Genomic DNA, 25,170 nt, shown 5'->3' with positions numbered 1-25,170 from the left:
AAAAATAATAATAATAATAAAAAAGGCCACCATCTGAAATAAAATACTTGAAAGAGATATATGATAAAGGATTTTTATTTAAAAATACACAAAGATATCTCAGAACTAAATAATAAAATACAAATGACTTGACTGAAAACAATGGACCAGAAACCTTTACTGGATCCGACATGAAAGAAAATATTTAGTTGCAAAAAGTATATGCAAATGTTTCCCATATCACATTCCTCACGAAAAATTAAATTTATTTGTAGATACATCTCTACAGCCGTTTCAATGATCCAAATTGAGAATATTGACACCATAAAATACTGGCAAGTATGTGAATTTATTTTGTTCAAAAAAAATCACTTTAAAGATATAGAGGAAACAATTATTTATTACTAAGTGAAAGAAGCAAATCTGAAAAGTGTGCATGCTGTACAATTCCAATTGTGCAACTGAATGGCATTTCCAAAAAGATAGATAATAGAGTAAGTTAAAAAGAAAGACTTATGGTTACAGAGGGATTTGATGGGAGGGAGAGATGAACAGGTAGAATAAAAAGATTTTTGAAGCAAAGCATACTATATAGTATCACTCTGTAAAATATTAAAGTGCTGACCATGTGACATTGATGTTTTCCTAACTTCATAGAATGCATATTAAAAATATACTTTAATACAAAATACAGACTTGGGTGATAATGCCTTTATCAGTGTGGGTTTAGGAATTGTACTCCACGTACCTGAAATACAGATGCTGAGAACAGTGAAGCCTGCCCATGAGTGCAGGCGACAAGTCTGTGAGACACAGCTACATCTTGCTCTCAATGTTGCTATGGAAAACTGACAAATAAAGGTCAGAAAAATAAAGTCTACAAGGGTTATAAGTGTCTGTAACATGAATTTTAGAAGGTTAGAAAATTCGAAGGTGGTTGATTTTGGAAAGTAAAAACTTCAGTTTGGAAATATGAATAAGTATTTGCTAGACAAAGTCAAATGAAGACAATTCCAGTTGGAGGGAAAAAGTTGGAGGCGTATCATGGAACACTGCAATGTCTGCAGAAATGAAGGAGGCGATAAGGGTAGAATTCAGAAATCAAGGAGCACACCATAAAAGTTAAGGCTCAGGAGCCATGCAGAAAACAGACCTAATATAACCCTAGAGGATACATTCAAAAATTCTTGCCTTTATTCTTAAAATAATGAGAAGTAATCAAGCATTTTAAATAAGGACAAAGAATGCATGATCAGAAGTTTGTTTTAGAAGTATCAGTCATGGAAATGGTTGGAGGAGATCAAGGGTAGATGTGGGTGAACTGACCACGAAGTGATATTTTACCAAACTGATAGGATTTAGATACCCATATGAGATGATAAATACTTCACCTATGTCTCATGTGCATTACAAATAATCAATGAAAGAATTTGTATTGTTGCTAACATCCATAATAAATTGCATATTTTTGTGCAAAACTTTTAAGCAACTTAAGTACAATTTTCTTGACTCATGAAATAAATTCTTATAAATTAAAAATGTCTATTTCTATTTAAAATTTTGAAATGTAACAAAAAAGAGAAAGATGATATTTTAAGAAATTAATTGTTCTGTTTGAAATACTATTTTGACATAATACCTTCCTGTCTTTCTGCTAAGCTTTTTCTTCTGTCTCTGTATATCGATGTCATGTTATGCATAGTGGGAGTCATTGCATCAAAAATTATTATACGTTAATTTTCTTGTCTTTTTTTTTTGCTACTGGGGATCTAACTGATGACCTCACGCTTATCAGTTAGGCACTTGCAATGCTGAGCTAAACCCCTGGCTCATTTCCTTATTTTTATTACTATTATAAAACTAAAACATGTAACAGTTTTTAGCTTTATTTTTGAATTTCTTTTACTGCAGTGCAGAGATGGTCTAATGCCCTAATGTTCCTTCAGAGGAGAGCAACTACACCTGGGGGAAAAAGAAGAATTAGAGAGGCACCTGGAGATGTTCCAAATGTGCATTTTCTTAATAATTAGCACATCATGTATCTAGTTAGCATCTCATAAATAATCATAGACTATGTATTTAATGAATCGTTTTACTTTGCACTGTCAGAGGTTAACAAGTAAGCAAAATGGTTTGCCTATTTTAAAAATGAGATGTAGTTGTTCTTTGGGTAAGCTGTAACTAAAAAAATAATGAAATGCACCAAATAGGCATATATCACACTGCCTTTAAAAAAAACCTGATATATATATATATATATATATATATATATATATATATATATATGTAATTTGTCTACATGTCTGTCACATCTGTCAAAACATCCTATATTTAAATAAGTTAGAAAATAGCTAGCTATACATTTATGTTGTGGCAAGCATATGAATATGCATGCTCTGTGTAATTCTATATTTTCTTTTTCATTGAACCTTTCTGTCAAAATCTTCTTCAAACTGCATTTCAATGGCATGCATATCTCTTTTCTAATCTATAAGAAAATGGCTTATGAAACTAGTGAATGTCAATATTGTATCTATAGAATGTCTTTTCATAATCCATTCCTATATTTTCTGTGTTTCAGTATATTTTGCTTATTAATGAGATTAATTTTGAAAATAATTTTGATTTAAATGTTGCTGTGAAAAATCCTTCTAAATGAGAAATGGGTTAAAACAGCAACAGTTTATGTTTCTTTCATCATTATACAAGTTGAATGGACAGTTCACTTGGAATCATCTGAGTTTGCTCAGACAAATTCAACCAGTTGATGGCTTGGCTGAAGGAGGACTGGAATGGACTCTCTGGTGGCCCTGGGGGTCTCAGCCAGGATCGCCACAATGGCTGGGATTACTAGGCCTGCCTCTCCACATGATCTTTCATCTCAGTCCTATTCAGAGCTTGATAATCATGGTTTAACGAGAAAAAGTCATAGCTCCAAGTATAATCTTTATATGAAAATCAAACAATATCTTATATTTGTTGATTTTTTAAAATTTTATTTTAAAGAGAATAAAATCAAACAAAGTAAAACAATAAAAGCAAAACAGTGAAAATGACACAGAACTTCAAAATATGATAATAGGAAGTCAACAATGGTTACCATAATTCCTCTTATCTTAAAAATTGCTGCACATACCATCAGACGTAACAAAATCAAACAAAACAGAACAGAATAAAGCAAATCAAAACAGAACATTGAAGAAAGCAAGAAAACAATAAAATGGAACAAAACAAAGCAATGAGAAAAAATATTGGATTTTCAAAAACAAGAAGAAAATTTTCCTTAGTTGTTATACTGCGTATTGTTATCCTCTACATAGATGCTCAGACTACCAACATCAGGCCTTCAAAGTCAATCACACAATGCAAGAATTAAGTTATTTTTGTACCTCAGTTGCTATCCACTCAGTCTGTGATCCTCTGAATCGGCTGGTTCCTTAAGGGGATAAGAGTGGCTATCCTCTTCTCTCCCAGCCCCTGTGCCAGTTGGCTCATGAGAAGGGTGAACTATCTGCTTGTTTCCCTTCCCAGCCCTGCACAGCTGCTACATGCTCACAGGAAAGGCACTGCATTTGTTTTTGAGACAAGATATCATTATACAGTTAGACTGGCCTAGAGCTCAAATCCTCTTATCTCAGTTTCATAAGATTTGAGATTATAGGTCAGTGCACCATACCCAAATGAACCAGTATCATTATTATCACATTATGTAGGTATAAACAAATTGTAAGATCAGCTCAAGTTTGAAGCAGGAGAAAATAAATTTAATCTCTGAATGGATAAGCTAGAAAACATTGTAAGCACATATGATTTTACATATGATCACATATTAGAATAATAGTAAAGTGTATAATTTTTAAATAGAATTTCTAATTTTCAATCCTTAATTGAAATGGCTCTGATATTTTGAGTGACTGACATGCTATCAGAAGATGAAATGACATGGAAAAGTCACCTGTATCCAAGATAAAAGAATCTTAATTCTTATCTCAAATTCACTATGTAAATGTGCCAGATGTCTCTAGAATGACATTGTTTGTCCTAAAAATTCAGGTCTAAACCTTCTCTATAAAGTCATTTATTAATACCAAAGACTTGCCTTAACTTATATTTCCTGAAATATAATTCCGTTATAATGGAATTGGAACGGAATGGAATTCCGTTATAACGGAAATATAATTCCGTTATAATGGAATTCCGTTATAGTGGAGTTTTGTTTTTTCTTGTATTTATTCACACAAAATAGCATGAAACAATATTTCAGGTATGTCATTTTCCTGTTTTAATTTTTTATTCATTTCCAAAAGCATAATTTCTCCAATTTTTTTTCAAAAAGAGAGGCATTCTGTATGTACAGCTGCAGAAAATAATCATTTTAATTAATTAATTTTCCTAAATTTTTATTTATTAATTTATTTTTGCTCCAAGATCAAACTCACAACCTCGCAATTGCCAGGCAGGCACTTGTGACACTGAGCTATATCCATGGGCCTATTTCTCCTATCTGCAATTACTGTAAAAGAAATGTGTTAGTAGCACTGAGGGTTTTTTATTTTCCAGTTAAGTTTGTGGACTATGGAAAACAGATGTGGAATCTTGAATTCCATCGCTAAGTCATGACCTCTTCATTTGAAAGATCTGATTTGAGGAGACATTTTTTTCAGCATTACAACTTCTGGGTAATGGAGCAGTCATCATTGCAAAACTATGGCATGTGATAGTTGAGAAAGAGGAAGAGGAGGAGGCAGTTCCATTAAAGATTTAAAAAATAAAGGAACTGGGATGAGAGATGGAAATGACAGTAGTGAGACATCACATATAGTATTGCCTATTAGTGTGAAGAGCTGATCACTATAGATGCAGATGGAAATATATCTTTGTAATTGTGTAACTTGAGTTAAAGCATTTCCATTAAGTCACTTCTTGCATTAATTGCACTGAAAGTAAATGCATTTGGAAATCACTACCCTCTTAAATGTATTCTTTGCCTTTAGATTGTATTCAAATGGCTGAAATCATATTTAACAATATTTACAAAGATTGAATCTTCTCATATGTTCAGTGCATCCTACATAGAATTATAGTTGGGACTTTTGGATCAAAATTAAGGATCTTATTTGATCCTGCTACTGCCATGTGATATAAAACATCCTATTTGGAGCACAGTGTTTTATGAGTGCCTTAAAACATAAGCAGGGGTGTGCTTGTATGGGCCAGTAGGCATATGACTTGCTTCTGTTTTGATGCACACACAAAACCTGAAGAAAACCATGATGTCACTGCTGCAGGATTGTTCCCCAATTGCAGCACAGGAGACTAAGATAGGCTGCTCCTGAAGGTAAGGATCTCACCTCAGGAGATGTGCTGGCTGTGCTCCTCCCCTCAGAGGGCATCTGAATTATGGAGTCAGGACCACATGCACAACTTCTAGGTCTTTAGAATCTCTGCCTATCAGTAGCTCTGCTCATTACTTTATTTATGTGTCTTCTCCACTGTCTTTCTCTTATCTACTTTGCTATTCCCTTCAAGATAATGGCCACTGTAAACAGAGCTTTCTTTAAGTCTCTGTTAAAAATGATAAGAAAGACAAAATCAGGTTCTTCTTACCAAGATAATGCATAATGTAATAAACTCCTTCATTACTACACTTATGGTATTCCATTTTGTTTATCCAATGCCAAAATTGGAAGGCAAAAAAATGAAAAATTATCTATTCTTTTTGTTTTCATTTGTTTCCCTGACTGAGGCAAAGATTCCCCATTAAAGAAATAAAAATGAAGACATAGTGTTAATAAATCAAAATTTCATAGCTGAACACTACATATTCCTAAATTTGTTGAACTGTCACTTTTAAATGATGCATTCTATTGAATGGCATTCCATGAGATGAATTTCAGTCTGCTAGTAGTAATAAGTTAAAAACTACAAAATGTTACACACAAAAATTGTCCCAAACTGTCCCTCTGACTTTGTGTCTTCAACTTCAACTTGACAAAGTTTTAGTATCTTGATTAAATTGAAATAGTGAAACAAAAATGATTTTATTCATTTGACAATTTACAAAGAATATTTATACCTACTTTGTTACTTGATTCTCAAAAGTCAAAGCTAAATCTCTGTACTTTCAGAGGTCAGAATAGAGTTTTAGATGGTAGGAGATTTGTCTTATCATAAAATTATTACCAATCTAACCTGAAGCTAGAATGTAAGTCTCTGAAATGCTCATTCTCATCAGACCCAATAATTTAAAACATATTTATTGTTGATTGACATTTCTGTGGTCTTTTAACTTCATTTTCATTGCCTTCCAGTTTTTTCTTCTGTCTCTTATTCTGTGTCTTCCATGACTTATTATGCAATTTGTTTATTGATACCAATATGACAATCTTTTTTAGACATTTGCTATCATGTAACAAATTTGCTACATATATGAGACAAAAATACCAAAAATAGTCATGACCCCAATAATAGGGGGCTAAGATCAAATAACTAAATTACATGAATACAATTATCATAAATAATTATAAAAATATTCGTATGGTGCTCTATATAACCCATGTTCTGCAGAATACTGAGGACAATCTTTATACTGAGTAATTGAAATGAAAAACAGAAGTAAAAATACTTTCATATTTGTAACAAGTAGTCTTCTAAAATTTTGAATAATATTGCCGTTTAAACTTCATAAAAGCCATCCAGAAATATTGTATATATTCAATACCATCTCTATTTCACACACACACACACACACACACACACACACACACACACACGGTAACAAGGCAATCAGAAAATTTAGGAAGAAAATTTGCAGAAAATCATGTAGCTAGAAACTAGGTCTCACTCAAGAATTCACATTTTTCTTTGATATGAAAATTCCTGCTTTGGGAATGAAACATTGAAACAGAGGTAATAAGATTCCTACCTCATGGCTCTAATGACATTTTTGGATGCAGTTATCCATTATAGTTTAAACCTAATATGACTCCCCCAAAACCTCATGCATTCTAAAATGGGACTTTCATAAGTATGAATTTTTGTTTTGTCTTGTTTTTGTAAAGGGGTCAAACTCATGACCCAGTGCTTGCCAGTCTGACAGTTAAGACATTGAGGTAAATCTCCAGCATCAAAGTGTATCTTTCAGAGCTAATCATGTGGATGTTGAAGGTACTGTTGGAGGTGTGACCTGGTCAGACAAAGCAGGTGACTGCAATATGTCTTGGAATGGTGCATCGTTTTCCCCAGCTCCTCCTTTCTATTCCCACTTCCTGGTTGCCCTGAGATAAGCAGTTGGCCTATATCCAGTCCTCCCCATGCCATTTATGCCTGGGAACTAGCTGACCATGATGTAAACTGTGAGCCAGAATAAACGCTTCCTCCTTCAAGTTGTGGATGTTAGATATTTTGTCCCAGCAGTAAAAGAGGGTCACCCATAGAGAAGACTTTAGGTATTTTGGACTAGATTTTGTTTTGCTAAATGACTGTTTACAATGGGTGAATAAATCATTATCTATGTTAGTGTTCATTATGACAAGAGAAACATAGCCACTTGACCTTGTCCTCCAAATCCTGTCTTATCTAAGCCCTAGTTAGAATAAAGCATACAAAAAAGCTGGGTCAGGATTTATGTTCATGTTATATGAGTAGCCATGACACAATTTCCATAATTGATGACTGCCCCTTATTTTAACCCATCATGTTGGAGAGCTTTGTTTTTAGTTTCAAGAATTTCTTCATCAACTTTCTTGCCACAGATCAGCAGGCAACCTGTCCTGACTGTGTAAACTGAGATCAGCAGAGAAAAGAAAAGAAGGCAAAAACATGGAAATTTGGATTTCAGAAAGAAATATTAGATGAGTTAGAGCAAAAGTGATCAAAACTGTAGAGAATATAAAAAAGCTATTTACAATAATATTTTAAACCAATATTTCTAATTCACTAATAATCCTGTTAACAACAGAGAATCATTTGTAAACTTGTGTCAAGTTTATTTAAAAATATTCACATATTTGTATTTTCTTTGATGACCAATAGAAAACAAGTTATTCCCAGATCCTCAGACCACTTACCAGAAGAAAACCAGAAAGATAACAATCACCAAACACATAGGCAGTTATCTAGCAGTAGCAAGCAAACACTAGATGTTGACTCAAAATTGATTTCTTTCTCATTCTCCTTGCTTATCTCCATAAATTTGAAACTTCTAATACACAATGATCTAATATTTCTTTTAAAGAAAAATAAGAGACTTTTCTTTCAGTATATTTGCCCCTACAAATCAGTATTCATTTTAAAGTAAATAAGTATTCATGCACTAACTTGAAGCTTTGTTTATATTTGGTGAAAATCACGAACATTTATCATTCTTATTTAGATAATGGGAAGTAATAACACGCCTTCTGAAAATACAGGATTCGGCATAATCACACTACATTAGCTAGAGATCATAGAAGATAAACCCCCTCATTTGTCTGTGTTGTGCACCACCCAGGCATTTTTCATTAGATGTTGTCAAAGGCACAGGAAACTGCCAATCATATTAACAACTAACTTCTTTTAAAAGCCATTCAACTGAATTTAATTATGACTAAGTATATTTCCACTGAAAGAACATTAAAAGCGCAAATGCTTCCTGGCACATGCTTCAGTGTCTGTGGTAAAAAACTGTGCCTGCTCAATAAGAAGGAACCTTATGTATCCCAAGAAAATAGAATAAAATGCATTGATATGCAAATTTGCATGCATTTAGAAAAGAGAATTTTTAATTTTGTGTTGAAAAAATAACAAAAATGCCTCTCTCTTAGAGCAAGCAAATATCTGAACAGAACTACTTGTGCCTCAGCCCAAAATCTCAAAAGTAATGTAGATTCTTCCATTCAGTTATTGTCCACCACTGTGTAAATTTCTCCCAAAAGAAGACAAAATGCACAAATCCCATGCATATTCTTTCTATTCCTTACACTACTGATTTTATTTAAATAACCATTAATATTCCTACTGTTTCTTTCATAAAATAACTGCATTCAGAACCTTCCAGTTTCACCCTTTAGTATCCACATTCCGCTTCTGAATGTGGTTTTGCTCCACAGATTTTGTCTAAAACTGTGCCTGGCAGAACCTAGTAGATTTGAAGCAATACCCCTGAGGCAGTGGAAGTTTTTGCATATCAGAGTGGGAGGGAGTCAATGGGGTTTTCAAAGGGAGATGTAGCCATCTGCACCAAACACTAATCAGAGCACTCCCATTATTTTATCTCCCCATGGAGAATTCCTTTTATCAGTTGTTACTTTGGCAAATACTACTCAGCACTGAAATAAAAATCTAACGAAGAAATGCAAGTGTTCATATTGCTAAGACACCTAATTTTCAACTTCTTTCTTTTGTTGCCATCTTTTTATTGTTTAATACATTTCCTAGTGCTCTGCATACTATGCATGTGATTCTTCATTTTCAAGCAACTTAGAATCCTCAGAACACAAGTTTATGTGTCTCATATTTTTACCATGGAATCTGTTCTTGCCATTGTCATTAAATAGAAAATGCCCTCACTTTCTACTACTATTAATACCCAGAAGACTTATACACAGACTTTTAAAACTAAGAATGAATTTGTTACGGTATTTTTAAGATAGTCTCTCTTACACAGGTAGACAAAGTGTATGACTTTCTCTATTCTCTTCCCCATTAAAAAGGGAGATATCTCTGTACTTAGTAAATGGTTCATCAATGATTTATTTATGCCTTTTTCTAATAAGAATCTTGTAAAGTTATTATATTAACTGAATTCAGCACTTGGATGACTTCACTTAACAACTCTGTTGAACTAAATTGAAACACTGTGTCTCTTGCTGTGGTCAGCAGTTGAGAGGAGAACAATTAGAATCAGGACACAGAATTTATAATATTATTTTATGCTGTTTATCGAGAGTTAACATAAAAAAGTTAACAACACTAAAGACAGAATAATTAGCTAAGTGTCTGGGTCCCACAGCAATATCCTGCAGGAGTCTAGATGAAGACCTAGAGCCCATGACAATGCCTCCCACAAGTCCAACTGGAAGTCTACAGCCCACAAGAAGGATTCATGCCAGTCTCTTTTATGGATCTGTTCTGTGAAGGTCTGAGGGTGAGCAGAGGAAGATAGAAAGTCTATGCCAGCAGGGTTAAGGAGCTGTGCTGGTAGGTTGAGGGCTGCCCTGAAAAGTACCACAGTCACCCTCAGAGATACGGAGGTCTCAAGCTCCTCAGATGAGAACAGTAGAGTAGATGCCAGAAAGCCAACATAACTAGTTTCTGCTGAGATTAAACAGCACACGTCTTCCCCTCCAGAGCCAGGAAGCAATGTTTGATGTAGGGACCAGAGCTCCCCCAAAGTGAACCACAGCCACTCTCACCAACAAAGTCACGAGCTCCTCCATAATAATGGTTGAACTCACGCTGGAGAAGCTGGTCGTGTGCAGGTCCTTCTGGAGAACCAACGTCTCAAACAACAACACGTAGGAGAACCCATAACTTCTTCTCCCTACCTCTGCTTCTCCACATCTCTGTTTTTGCTGGAAGCTTGCCTCAGGTGGAACATCTTTGCTCAGCTGGTGTTAAGCTGACCACCAGTTTTTAATACCTAATCATATGTGACCATATTGTGTCGCAGAAAAATTATTGCTTCAAACTTCCCTGGCCAAGTTTGCAAATATCTACCTTTTTTTTTTTCTCTCTTGACTACTGAGGGGAAAAAAAAATCTCATGAATGGGGAGGGAAAATCTAGGCAAGGGTGCTCTGAATCAGTGTTTACTCTTTACGCTCAAGTTTTGATATTTAGTCATAATTATTTATGTGCTAGAAGGCTTAGGAGATGCCCATTAAGTACCAGCTACTTATAAATTGACAGTTTTAGCAACTAATATATTAAGTTACCTTGGTAACTTTAAGTATTGCTATATTATTAACAACATTTTAATCATAGATTAATATACTAAGTTTGATGTTAGAAGTAAACGATCATTTTTAGGCATTTTTAACATAAATATACCAAAAATCATCAATATTATTAAACTTCTTGGTTGAGTTTTTTATCCTTGTCTGAGGGATTTATCCCTAGTATAGTTTTCTATCACAATTTTGGAATCATACCCATCTTGAATTATAGTAATGTGTGTACCAGGTTAATGTCATGTGAAGTGCCTAATGTTAGCAAAATAAATTACTTTTCTTACAAAGAAGTAATTACAGAGGAATCAGGAAAATGTGGAGTTATTTCAGGTTCACTAAGTACAAATGCAGCCTCAATTCTAACTGACCTAAAATAAAACCCAAGGCAGTAAAGAGAGGAGAACACAAAGGCAGATTGGAGATGGAACAGGAAGACTGATAAGATATAGGAGAGGCAGTTCTGGCACCAGAGAATCCATAAAGTTCTTTGGAGTTGCAGTGTAAGTGGTTCCACTGAGGATCCAATGAGAGGAATAAAGAACACACTTACATTACATTTTGAGTTGTGTATCTTTGTATAACCATCCAGTAGCTATATATCCTTCTAAGGAAAAGAATGTGCATTCTAACTACTGCATAACAAAGCAGTATTAGAGAACCCATGCCTGGAAAAAATAATCATAAGAATTAAATCTCTGAATAACTTCAAAAACCACATTGAAGCTCCTTAGGCACATATGTAATTCAATAGCTTAAATTTTCAAAAATGTATAATTAACTCTATGCCATTATTACTTATAAAATTATTATGCATAGTGTTTTAGTTTAAAAATAAGCAAGCCAGGTTGAATAATTATCTAATAATATTATTCAACAGATATAAGAAATGTTATTAAGTCAGATTTTTAAAAATACTATCAGGCTTTTTAAAGAAAAAATACGTGGCTCTTCATTTTGGGCAAGACATAGCTATAGCATCCAGGATATTTTGCACCTCATCTGTACTGAATGTAATCTTTTTTTCCCTGCCTTAAAAGCACCAGAGGGAATTACAAGAATCATTGGTTCACTGATTAGTACAAGCAATGGACCTACATTATAGTGCAAATCAGTTCTCTGAAGGGCTTTTATTGGTGGTCATTATTTGAGCACAGATGAATTTCTTAGCTATTTGGTGGATATTATCCACCATAAACTAGGACAGGCCTGGACTGATGTACAAAACCTCCCCCAGAGTGGAAACAGCAAAAGACATGTGGAGAGAAGACATTGCAATACCTCATTAAGACTGACCATAAGAAGAGGAATCTTTCTTATGGATTCATATACAGGCCTCACGGGAAACATTTTTATTTATAAGCAAAGTCTTCACAAGAATTTTGATCAATGCTTAGGAGTATACTAAGATTTTAAAGGCACACATATATTTCCTGAGTGAAGAAGTTGGCCATTGAATTGAATTCTTTGTGTTCTGAAAATATTATGGCCTTTCCACTGTTTTTGGAAAATTTTATGTTGCTAGTAACTAGTCAATTTAAAGTTTTCAAATATTTGCAAGTTTCCACGTTGCAGCTGATGGAGGGTGTGCTTAAAGAACAACTTTTTAAAGTTTCAGTATGCTTTGCACAAGAAAAAGACATGTCAAAAAGAGCTGCAGGTAATATTTGTTGATTAAATTTTGATTAGATGACAGAATGATCAACAGTATTCTAGACTAACTATGACCTGTTTTAAATATAACATAAAACGTATTGAATATGTTAGTTATTTAAAAATAATGGTTTAGCTTTCACTAGCAGATAATTTATGATGGAATGATAATCCTGTCTTGAGGTCTAAATCTTGAAAGAATCAAAGCACCTATACAATAGAAGTATGCAGGGTAGATTAGTGATGTTCGTTACAGGAAAAAGAGAGATTTAATGTACCAGTGATGGTTAGCAGTAAACTGACTTGATGAACATACAAGCAGGAACGTCTTTCAAAGAGAATACAAAATTTTCTATGGTATAAAAATTATGGATATAAAGTACAGCCCCATTTCACTCAGATGAAGTCTAACACCATCTGTGCTATTTTGGAAACTAATACGCAGTGCCTTAGTATTGCATAACTGTCCTCAAATCTAACTGAAGGCATCTGAGGAAGGGTTCAGTATACAGGGAAAATAGAGCAATATTGTGTAACTTTGAAAGAGAGAGAGATGGAGACAGACAGACAGAGACAGAGACAGAGGATCATAAATTGAAGAAAGACAAGAGCATGTGAAAAATCATAAAAAATAAAAAAAATATTTACTTAGGAAATTTGCTGACCAATGTTTCTTCCACGTGAAGTATAAAAGTATGTTTGAGCTGAGTCAAGAGGGATGGACAATGTGTTCATGATAAAATATGCCAGCAAAAATGCTGAAGGCTTCAGTTGCATGTTGCGGTGGTATTCTAGTAGACAAATGTAACTTTGAAGCAGCATGCTTACACTTGCAATTTCTACAGAATTTACCTGGCCAGCCTGGTAAATGGCTCCATCATTCTGCTCTCACATTTTTCAATTCTTATTTGTTAGGGTCTCTTTTCACCTAAGGCTTCCTTTACCTGTGTGGGACTTGATTCCTCACACAAAAAGTCAAAGAAAGCCATCGACAGCCTTCATTTTGATTCCTTATCCTGATATTGAATAGTCTTGTCTCATTAGCTCTCCATCAGGATGAGTTGTCTTCATTATTTTTGTTCATACTTTTAGAATTTTTTTCCTCGAGGTTTGCTTTTTGAACACACATTACTCTGAAATGAACAGATATCTACTAAAAGTGCCATCTCTGTAAATGGCAGATTCTGAAAAGCTTTCTGCGCAGGGCATACCATGAAAAACAAGAATAGACAGAACAATTAAAGAAGGCAACTCAAAGTCTGAGCTGCACAAATCAATTTTGTGCTTCCATTTCTTTTCCAATGTGTCTTCATTTATATTTCAATATCCTGTCTCAGCTTAATTTTAGAGAATTTATTTTCACTTCAAAGTCCTTTGAGATGGCCCTAAATAAATGTAAATTAAAAGGAAGATTGCTGTGGCCATGCAGCTTTAATACAGATTTTAAACAATGGGGATTTAAAGGAATTTTTTTCTTCATCATTCTCAACAGAACCCAACATCATCATCTGCCAAAAGTTAAGTTTTTGAATCCAGTTATATGTTCTAGTCTTCTGCCTTCACTTTATTCTTTTTATTCCTCTACTGTACTAGAAACTGCAGAATTGGCCGCATTAGACTCAGGCACTCCTTCTCTTATCCACTGTGCATTTGATAACAATTTGCTTGACTTTGAGTCTAATTTTCTGTGCTGTGCAAATATAAAGTATAATTGTAATCACTTCTGGTTGTCAAATAATAAGAATATAGACAGTGAAATTAACATAGAAATGGTTACCATGCCAATGTTCAGTTACTAAATTGTAGACATGAGGGAAAGATGGCCAAGAGAGTGATCCGAGAGATTTTCCAAAATCTAGCAGACATTATTAAACTGTTATTTAAAACAGGAGAAAGAACGGCAATGAAAATGGATCATGCTGTGTCATGAAAAGAGAATTTTTAAGTATATAATAGAAAAGACATCCAGATAGGTAAGCAAAATAAATTGAATTTTAGTTCATTTTGGTATAGCGATAGTTATTATAGCAGTCAGACGCTCATGCAGTGGATGGGAAAGTGGATGAATTATCAAGGAATGAAGAAATGCAAGGGAATCCTGAGGAACGATGGAATGAAACTTAGAATTGGTTTGTTGCAGTTATTTTGAGACTTACTTTATGGTACTCAGAGTTCTTTGTATTTCACACAGTGTGTCTGTGTCTCTGCTAACCTGGCTTTATCACCATATAATATGTACACAGAAAACACCAAAGGACAAGATTCTATTTCTTCCAGTGAGGCATTTTGGAAATGTTTTCTCTGATACCTTCAGGAGAAAATTCACATATTTTATATTATTTTATAAATGAATAAAAACCTTCCCAGGTTAGGTGGGTTCCCTGGGGGAAATGCAGTCCTGATGAAAATGCTTTGTGCATCTGTCTTTGTAAGTATTTGTTTTTGTGGTTTATGATGTGTTTAGTGTTCTTGGGCTATACGAAGTCAAATTATAATTTGAAATGTATTTCCATAAAAAAACTTGTCCTTAAGTTATAATAAATTATCAGAGACTTGTTTATGTGAAAATGCATTTCATTCTATTCCTACATGTCCTTAGACAGCGATTTATATTTCTCTGATGAGGTTAAGTTGGGGGAAACACATATCTTGTGCCTACGTTGAATATGTTTTTTTTTTTAAATCTTGAACATGTTTTACCAGATACTCTTAACTAACTAATTTATTGAATATTTTAAAAAACTATAAAATTTAAAACCAAATATTATATTCTTTTTCTGTAGAAAAAAAAAACGTAAATTAAAATCAGGGAAGTTAACAAAAGTATACCCAGTTAATGATTGCAATTCAAAATTAGACTTGTCTCGATTGAAGGATTCTTACATAGATTTTTCATTAATGCAATCGACATCAACCGACATTACAGAAGCACAGAAGTTTGGGGGACAACAAAATGTGACTTAAAAAAAATCTGAATTTCAAGGTGCTTTTGGTGTAGTAGAGCAAATAATATTTCTTGCCCTCTAGTTGTGAAATGTCACTGTGAAATTTGATTTTTAATCCATAAAAATATGCCTTGCATTCTAAGAACTAATGAACAAGCTATTAACACACAAACATAAAATTTCTGTTGGTATGAATTCCAGACATTGATTTACATATTTTCATTTCATTTAGTATTAAATTTGTCAAGTACAGAATATGTGTTATTGGTATGAAAACATGAAATGTCAGGGTTATATACAATCAACTACTAAAGACTTCCTTACGTAAATATTTTTATGCCACCCTACTGCCAGCAATGCCACACCACTGCCTTGCTCATTAGAGACCCCCCAAAGGCTCCCTCCCAGCACAGCTGCACCCGGAGCTCCTAACAGGACTAGCCCTCTTATTGACAGTGCTCACAGTTCCCCAAGCCTTGTCCTTAGACAACCATTATTGCTTGTGTCCTCTCAAGCCTTGCTCCTGGAAAATAGCCCCAAAGTGCTTCCACTGAACTCCTTCCTATCTGTTACCCTGCAAAAGACCCTGTTGCCCAAGGGAGAGCAGCTGGTCAGGTCTCTAGACCTTGAGCAGTCCCTCTCGGGTTTGTTATGCAATAAACCTGTCCTGTCGGGCCCTTACCTGTTTCTCTTTTTCATCTTTCCTAACAATCAACAAAGAGGCCAAGAGTGAGAAGCAGACTGACATTCCTGCAGCTTTTCAGCAGCTACATAATTTCAGTTTCTTTGAGATTGGGGCAAGGATTGAGTTCCAACAGCACAAATTCTGTGTGCAACAGCGCATCTTATTCTCTCCCCAGAGTGAATGCTTCCTCCTGCCTTGCCTACTTATCTCCACTTCTGACATTTCTATGTTCGGAGTCACTGAGGATCAGAGAAACATTTGACTCCTTCTGAAGAACAGAAAATTCCCCAAGAAGTACGCTTCTATCATGTACGGTCTTGTTTGCTCACATATTCAGTTAATGGTTCTTGCCATATTACAGTGAAATGCAAAGTTACCATGGCTCCATTTCCTAGGACTAGACATACAAGAAAATGGCCTAAAAACTCTTTATGTATAAGAAGAATTTTTATGCAATCAACTACCAATTGAGACTAGGAATTCTCTTAAGAACTCTTGGTAAATAAAAAAAAAAAATTAATAGTAGAGTCAAGAAAATGTTAGTCACTGGCATTACATACCTCTGCTTTTATTTTTGTCCTCCTGAGATTGAAAACTCCTTATTAGAGGCATCTAAATTAGATAGAAATTAATTAACAGTCCGAGAGGGGCTAGGTTCTCAAGAAAGTCAGCAGTAAAAAAATAAAGACATCAGAATTGTGGCTGGTGACACATCTGAAGAAGACCAATCAGGGAGGCCAAGACTGGAGGACCACTATGAATTCAAGGCCAGTCTGGGGTACAAAGTGAGTTCAAGGCCAATCTGAACTCCATAATGTCTCAAAAAGACAAAAAATAAAATAATAAAATCAATAGATAAATAAGTATGCAGCGACCCACATACCTTCCCTAATGGATAAGTAGTACTTGGAATTATACTATAAGTATCATCTGCTTAAAAAGGTTCAGACAGATATCTGTCACCCATGTTACCAGAACCTTTGGATCTATCCCTCCCCCAAATACCTTTTTTTCCCACCATGTACCCTTGCTTTGTGACCTGTTTTCCTATTGGATCAATATTAACTAGGCAGCTATATTTGTAATCTTATAGGTGATTGCAGTTTGACACACATGCAACCACATTGTGACTTTGCTATGTAAATTACCCCAGACACAGGGCTTCCATGGCAACCCTAGCTCCCCACTCATCTGTTAGTAGCTATTCTTATTCCCCAATAACCCTTTCCTACTTTTAACCACCTTGTTCTTTGAAACTGATTTCAGGGAACACAAACTCTGTACATTTGACATCTAACAGTTTAGGAGTTATGTTTTCTCCTATATCACTCTTTATCTGCATCTCCTTTCCCTCTATCATCTTTTTTTCCAGTTTCATCCATTGTTGAAGACAAGTGCTTTTGCTCATCATTTTTTTTTTTTTTTTTTTTTTTTTTTTGGTACTGGGGATTTAACTCATGACCATGTGCTTGCAAGGCAGGCACTTATGCCACTGAGCTAATTCATCATTGTTTCTTAACTGAGAATAAAGTAAAATTATAACAATTATAATAGTTACTTTGCTATACACTTGTTATGTTTTGGACACTGGTTCATTTAATAAAACTAGATAGATGGATAAGCAAGTAATAAATTGATTAATTACCTATCAGTCTATATGGTAATTTACTGTGAAGTATGTATTATGTTTCTTCATGTTACAGGCAAGGAAATGAAGACTTGGACCAGTAACATTATCAACCAAACTAGAGTACCTCCCAAATTCATATGTTGAAGTTCTATATCTCTTCATCTCAGAATATAACTATATTTGGAGATAGGATTGTTAGCCCAGAAATTAATTACAGTGAGGTCACTAAGATAATACGAATGACTGATGTCTTAATAAGAAAAGGATATTATAGCAGAGACACAGTGAAAGGCAATATGAAGACAAAGGGAAAAGATGGCCATCTACAAACCCAGAAGAGAGACTCAGAGGAAAACAACTCTGCCAATACCTTGTTCTCGATCATCTACTGAGAGTAAACACATTTCTGTTATTTATTCCATCAAATTGGTGACATATTATTAAAGTAGTGCTGCAAATAATAAAGGTGACAGACATTTTCCAATATCATGTATTAATAATATAAGAATTAAAATTAGGTAATCCATTTCCTTACATCATATCTATTACTATAAGATCCCAAACTCATGGTACTTTTAAAATTCAGCAACTGTTTTTTCTATACTGTTTGATTGATAGTGTTTTACTCCAAAACAGGATGAGATTATAGTGATATGTAAGGGTTGCGTTTATCTGCTTGTGTATGTGCAACTGTGGGAGTGTCCACATGTGTATGTATATGTTAATGGAGATTGTATCCATAGACTCATGCATGCTAGGTAAACAATTTAATGCTGAGCTGTTGAAGATGACTATGAAGTGGCTCTGAGCCACTTAAAACTAATTGGCTTTTACGTTTATCTGTGAGTCTGTCCTAGGGCTCAGCCCCTTTCCTGGTGATGGGAGCTGATTCATAATAAGTGAACTTCAATGAATCACTGGCCCTGGCTGAGGCCTATAGTGGCCTGTGAGATCAGAGATACCTCAAAGGGCAAGATAAGGCCACAGCTGAGGACTCCTTGGCTCCAAAACTAGTTAAATAATTAGAGACTGCAGTTAAAGGAATCTCACTCTGGCAGTCGCACTCCTGTCATAAATGTCATCCTGGAAATAAGATGGTTCTTCTATATTGACATAATTTACTACTTAGAGGAGTCTTTGAAGTGGCTCCCAAGACCCTGCTCATTTCCCATGCTTTCTTCAGTTTCCTTGCCTTTGTTTTGAATCTAATAAATATGGGCAGTGCAGAGAAGTCTTTGAGTCTTAGCCCTCAGAGTCTTGAACTCAGCTAAAAGGTTTTGACACTCCTGGAGCCCTAAAATCATACCAAAGCACACCATACCATATATACTTTGCTGTACACTTGTTTGGGAGATTAGGAATCTAAGGACTTGATACTGAGCTACATACATATTCAGTCCTTTTCTATTCTTTTATATTGAGACGGGGTCTCTCTAAGTTGTCCATGACAGTCTTGGGCTTGTGATCCTACCTTTCTCTGTTCCTGAATAACTCAGATTATGCATCATGTTCATACAGGGAGAAAAATGCTGAAGATTTTTTATCTCCTCATTGTCTTACCTACAGAAGCAGATGAAATAATTGTGAAATAAATACCAAGTCATACTTATATAAAAGTGAAGGTGGGCTTACATCTATCTACTTTCTCTGTTGATCTTTACTGAATATAACAAATATGTCCTTTTTCTTACTGATAGTCTTATATATGTATATTATTAATTATTAACTCATTGAATATTTGGGAATGTCTAGAGGCAAATTTAATTGCCACAGTTGAGATGGGTATTATTGCTATTATCTGTTGGAGAAGTCAGTATTGCAGCAAGCATTCGACATTGCACCAGACTGTCCCTTACAAGAAATAATTATTGAATTGCAAATATCAATAATGCTGAGGATAACAAAGCTATTTTGTACAGTATAGTAATAGAGCACACACTATATTTCTGTAGAGTATTCCCTGACAACAATGCATATTTAATTATTTGTATCCCATTGCACACTTATCAGAAAAGGATCCCTGATGATAAATTCAGAATAATGTAATAGTTTTATTTTAGCAGACCTTTCTGCAGATGGAAAATGTTTTATTTATGTATGCATATACCATGAGAGAAAGGTGAAGACAAAGGCAAACTTCAGATTTGGGATAAAAGTTACCCATGCTTCTCTAAACAGTCAGGCCTTCTTGTATAATGGTGTCCAAATTCTGTGGGAGGTGAAAACTCCCGCTTCTAGGGAAGCCATCTGCTTCCCCCTGTGAAATGACTAATGATCTGAAGTTCCTGGATGTTCCGATCATGTTCTCAGTTCAACTACGCAATCTGTGAAATTCACATGGGGATTGGCTCAGGAGCAGCTTTCTGAGGATCATCCACAGCTCGAGAAAAACTGGGTGATTTCATTTGCATTCAGACACCTTGAGCAAAAATATATTGGGAATCACTTTATCAAGGTTTTATCCTTTTAATTTGATTTCTGAGAACATTAATTAGAACTATTAATGATTACAACGATCTCATTGTCAATGTGTAATATTAAGGCAAATAAATTGAAGATGAGATATGACCTATTCTAATCAAATGATTTTAGAACTATGAGGTCAGTTTTTGTTTTTTAGAAACAAAAATTAAAGAGGTTAAGGACAGTCATCTTTGATATTCAAGGCACACCTGCTCCAGAACACTATTTAGATACTAAAATTCATCAGTGCTCAAGTCTCTCACGTAATGTGGTATAAGATTTTCATATAACCTGTGGTATAATATTTTCCTGTATGATTTAACTATCTCTGGATTATTTATAATACATAAAATAAATTATACATGCCATGAAAAATTGTTGGACTGATTAGGTCTATATAAGAATGAAAATATTTTTTAAAATGTTTTCAGACATAATTTCTAAGATAATGTATCTTTTTCTTCTGAAAGAATCTAGGGAGTAGTAAGTTTTGTGCCAGTGACACTCATGTGCTTGTGTGTTGCATATTCATCACCTAATTTACTTCTCATAACACTCTAAAATATGGATATTATTATTTTTCTAGCATAAAAGTATTATAAGTGGTTTGCTTTTCTTATGGTCACTGCCTTATTTCCAGTGTCTTCCATAGTGACTGTGTGTATAGTTAGGATTTAATTAGATGTCTTTTGACTGACCGAATAGAGATAGACACCCAGAAGTTAAGTAAATTCATCAATGGTAAACAGACTGGAAATACTGTCTAGGTTTCCAAACTGTGTTTGTTTAAACTCCTAAGCTATGTGGGAAAGAAAGCTTAGTGGAAAATAAAATACAAGTTCTATCAGTTAGCTATTGTTATATATCGAACAGTATCAAAGCACAATGTGTTAAAATAACCTTTACTTAGCTTTTGGGTTTATGAATTGAAAATTCAGGCTTGTTCCACCATGTTGTTTATCTCCAGCAGGTCTACTAGGAGACTGGTGGTAACTGTAGGTCACGTAGATGCTTGCTGACTTTGGGATAACTCAGAAATCTTATGTCGTGAAAGGCGAAAAGTAGCAAGTGTGGGTGGAGGCCTGCTAGACTCAGCTTTATCACTATGTTCTTATTGCTGTATATTATAATTCAAAACAAGTCCTAAGGCTAAAACAAATTTAAAGGGTGAGGAAACAAATTCCACCTCCTCACAGAAAAATCTCCAACATTTCATTCTTAAAGGGGGAAAATAAAAAGGCAGGGCTGATTGAATCTTTTTTGCAAATCATCTATCTTAAGCAGGCATGAGAAAAATCAATGAATCCATTTCCTTTCCTTGTGGTTAATTGTTTGTAAATCAAGTACAGTGTCATCCATTTAATTATTTCAACAGAAGACTGAAAAGTTTACACTTGGGAGAAGTAAAAACTTTTTCTAAGGATTTTAAGTATTGGTTTAAGTACTCAAAACATTGGTGTAAATAGACCTTGATAGAGAGCCAGTGATGGTTACTGCAGTTGGAAAAGCTGCAAGAAACAGGTCAGATTTCAGAAGCGCATGACTGCAAAAGCTCAATTATTTAAATCAAAACCCCAATGCAGGTGATCAAATAAGTAGTTGACAGTATTTGATCTGGAGCACAGGGAACCATCTGCTCTTCTATAAGCGAAATTTAGTAATAAATGCAGGCAACCATGCACAAATTTGCAATTCAAATACAGAGACCATTATCTGGCCTTCATTCTAATGTAATTTTCAGGGTCAACATGTCTATAGAGCACTGTGGATTATCTGCACAGGAACAAAATCTTCCTAAAGAGGGTTTTCTTTGATTTTTTTCCCTGTTGAGTTTTTCCTTCTGTTGTGAGAAAATAGAACTCCAAGTATTCAATTATACAGGGAGACCATGTTGCTTTTTCTTGTCACTGTTTCTGAAGGAATTAGGAGGATCTCTGATAAGGAAAAAATAGATTTTCTCTCTCTCCTTCTCTCTCTCTCACTCTCTCTCTCATTTTTCCTCAAATTTCCATATTTCCCCCAAATCTTATACTATTTATTCATACATTCACCATAATATAAGCATTTGAAGAATTTTCCTCTTTGTACCAATATTTAAATTCACAAAATTGGGTTTTGCAAATGTTTATTTCAGTGTATAAACATGTCTCAAAATTAGCTTTATTGATACTAGATCTTGATAGATAAAAATATGTATATATAATTTATAAAGAATTTTGGGTAGAGATTTGCCTTTGAATAATTTAATTAAGTAATGAAATCTCAACTGTTGGAAACTCTATATAAAAAAGAGCAAAAATATTTTTAGTGAAAGGAAATATAGAAAGAAATATATAGGAACAGAATAACATTAAAATTAAGGGTGAGAAAACTACAAGTATCTTTGGGAAAAATTAGAAATCTCTCAATTCTCAAACCAATCATGATAGATATATTGTATGTTTTATAACCTGAGTTAAATAAGGCATGATATTTTTACTAGGAAGACAATTCTTAAAAACATAGATTAATCTGTTTGTTAAAAACATGTATTATTTACTTCTTTCATATTGTAATCAGGACTAAGGAATGAAATCATGTATAAATAAAACAAATAGATACCTGTATTTTCAAGGCTCTATAGAGAAAACCAAATCATGAGTTTCACGGATATCAGGCTTCTCACTGTGAAATCATGAAACATGATTATGTATAAAATTCTCAGTCTACTACAAGGCTACATGCCCTGCACCTTCAGAGGTACTAGTAAGAAGTCATTCTAAAGCTTTGGGTTTCAGAGTGCTCATGACTTTCAGGGATTCTATTACACCTCATCGATGATGATAATACTAATAACAAATATTGTTCCCAGTCATCTTTTCTCAAAATAACATGGACGTAATTTTAAAGGGTAAACAATGGGAAAAAGTTAGTTGCAGAGTTCATGTATTTATTTTTTCTTATGCAATTTAAAGAAAACTCAGAGCCAATTTCTTCAAAAATTAACTTTAACAATCTAGTCATAGAAGAATATAGTTTAAGATTATTAGAATCAAGTGTATTTAGAATACTATGAGACATTATTTAAGTAATTTGAAGAATACACTAAAGCAATATACAGGCATAACAGTCATTGGTTCTCAATAACACAACTCCTCTTTCCTATCCCAGAAGCAACTGCAAATTTTTATGAACTTTTGATTCCATTCCAGATAAGAATGGAGTGGTTCCTTTTTCCTGTCTTTTTTCCATGAACTTGTACTTTAAAGAAAACAAGATTAACTGTGATGATGATGGAAATCATTAATATTAATGAATACTGTTAATGATTTATTCTCTACTTATGCAAGATTGGTAAAAAGATTTCTTCTTGGGACATTAGAGTCTTTCACTTTTGAAATTCTTATATTGACTAGCTTTCACAGTTTCTCCTGAAGAATTCATTCAAATAAATTCAGGTAAATATTGTTTTTGTCTTAACTGAGATTACATTTCTAGCTGATAACTTGGTGCTGTCAGAACTTTAATTAAATTGTAAATTACACATTTGTTGAATGAGTGTTATTCCTGTGGCAGTTTTATATCATAAATTCAAGATGAACAATAAAATCTTGAGAGTTGTTCACAATTTTAATACATATAAGTTTTCTCATAAGATATTTACAAATAAACTTTCAGTATTTATTTGCAAGCTCATAAAAAACATGAATAAATAACAAGACAATAAAACATAATATGATGTAACTTACATTTTAACTAAGAGGAAAAAGAAGACAATAAAAGAAGAGGAAAAAAGAACAAGAAGAGGAGAAGCAGAAAATTATATAGTGATACACATTTTGCATGCTAATTTTCTTTTGCACTATCTTTTCCAATGCTAATTCTCTTCTTCAAAAGATAGTCATACTATACTTTTGACATATCATAACATAGTCAGAAATCACTATAAATCCAAAGCACAAACTCCCTGATCCTTAACCTGTTACTCACAAAAGGCATGATTTGTGTTTTCTTCTGAAGAAGACAGGGAAGAACTTGTAAGGCCGGTGTCACAGGGAAGAAGACCTCAAGGACCCACGTCTCTAAGGGGGCAAAAAGGCTTTATTTCCATGCGCATGGGGTCCATCCAGCAAACTAGTGCGGAGGACCCCGAAGGGAAGTTACAGAGGGTTTTTAAAGGCACAAACCGCAAAAGCAGGCGATGTTACAGAAGCAGATCACATTGGTTAGTTTTGAACGGCCAGGGCTTGGCAGAAGCTGATTGGAGGGGCCCAGGGTTAGGTAACCTTGGTGTCCGGGGGTCCTAGCCCGGTCACTGTGTTCCCGGAACTGTTACTTATCTTGCCTAACTCACTGAAACAGAACATCCTGTGGTTTTTGACCAACGGAAAGTCCCTTCTTGCTTTGTACAGATAGCTCAGGGGTTGCAGCTGTAAAGTTAACTCTTTCAAACTAAGGAGTAATAAAACCCAAAATGTGTAAACTTTGTTGTAAAAAAGAGAGGGAAAAAAGTGCTCTAAAGGATACAACTGCAAGTGTGTTTAGGGGTGTTTAATAGCTGACCATATTAATGTTTTTGGTTGGATCATTGAACACAACTATTTGCAGTCTCACTGTTTGAATGTCCACTTGTATGCTTTGATTCTGTGACTTGAGCAACTATCTCTAAGATGATAATGTGCAATCTATTAACTGGTGATTTCTTTTTTTTTTTTTTTTTTTTGTTTGTTTGTTTGTTTGTTTTTGTAGCTCTATATTACTTGTACCCTTACACCACTTTGTTTTGTTTTGATTTGTTCTCTTTTTCCTTTTAAATAAAATTTTTTTAAAAAGTGTTGTGGGGGTAAAAATCATAACTCTTCACTAAGGTTGACATACAGGTTACAATAAGTAACTAAAATACGACAAA

At 34.3% G+C, this 25,170-nt stretch overlaps 1 long non-coding RNA gene across 3 annotated transcripts in view; it reads right to left on the bottom strand.

The window, feature by feature from the left end:
* The window catches only part of LOC106028138 (uncharacterized), a 68,978-nt gene extending 44,563 nt beyond the window's left edge, over window positions 1-24,415 (bottom strand). For all 3 annotated transcript variants that reach the window (XR_010046993.1, XR_001201751.3, XR_010046994.1), the window contains exons 1-3: window positions 24,252-24,415; window positions 22,884-22,946; window positions 728-20,238 (exon numbers count right to left, since the gene is read on the bottom strand). This is a non-coding gene — a long non-coding RNA (uncharacterized LOC106028138). The remainder of the gene's footprint in view (window positions 1-727; window positions 20,239-22,883; window positions 22,947-24,251) is intronic.
* Between the last annotated feature and the right edge of the window lie 755 nt (window positions 24,416-25,170).

This window comes from Cavia porcellus, unplaced genomic scaffold (genome assembly GCF_034190915.1).
Source record: "Cavia porcellus strain 051 isolate PalLab524CR breed Dunkin Hartley unplaced genomic scaffold, mCavPor4.1 scaffold_4, whole genome shotgun sequence".
Lineage (NCBI taxonomy): Eukaryota > Metazoa > Chordata > Mammalia > Rodentia > Caviidae > Cavia > Cavia porcellus.
Note: the sequence above shows the minus strand (reverse complement) of the source record. Positions and strands in the feature narration are given on the sequence as shown.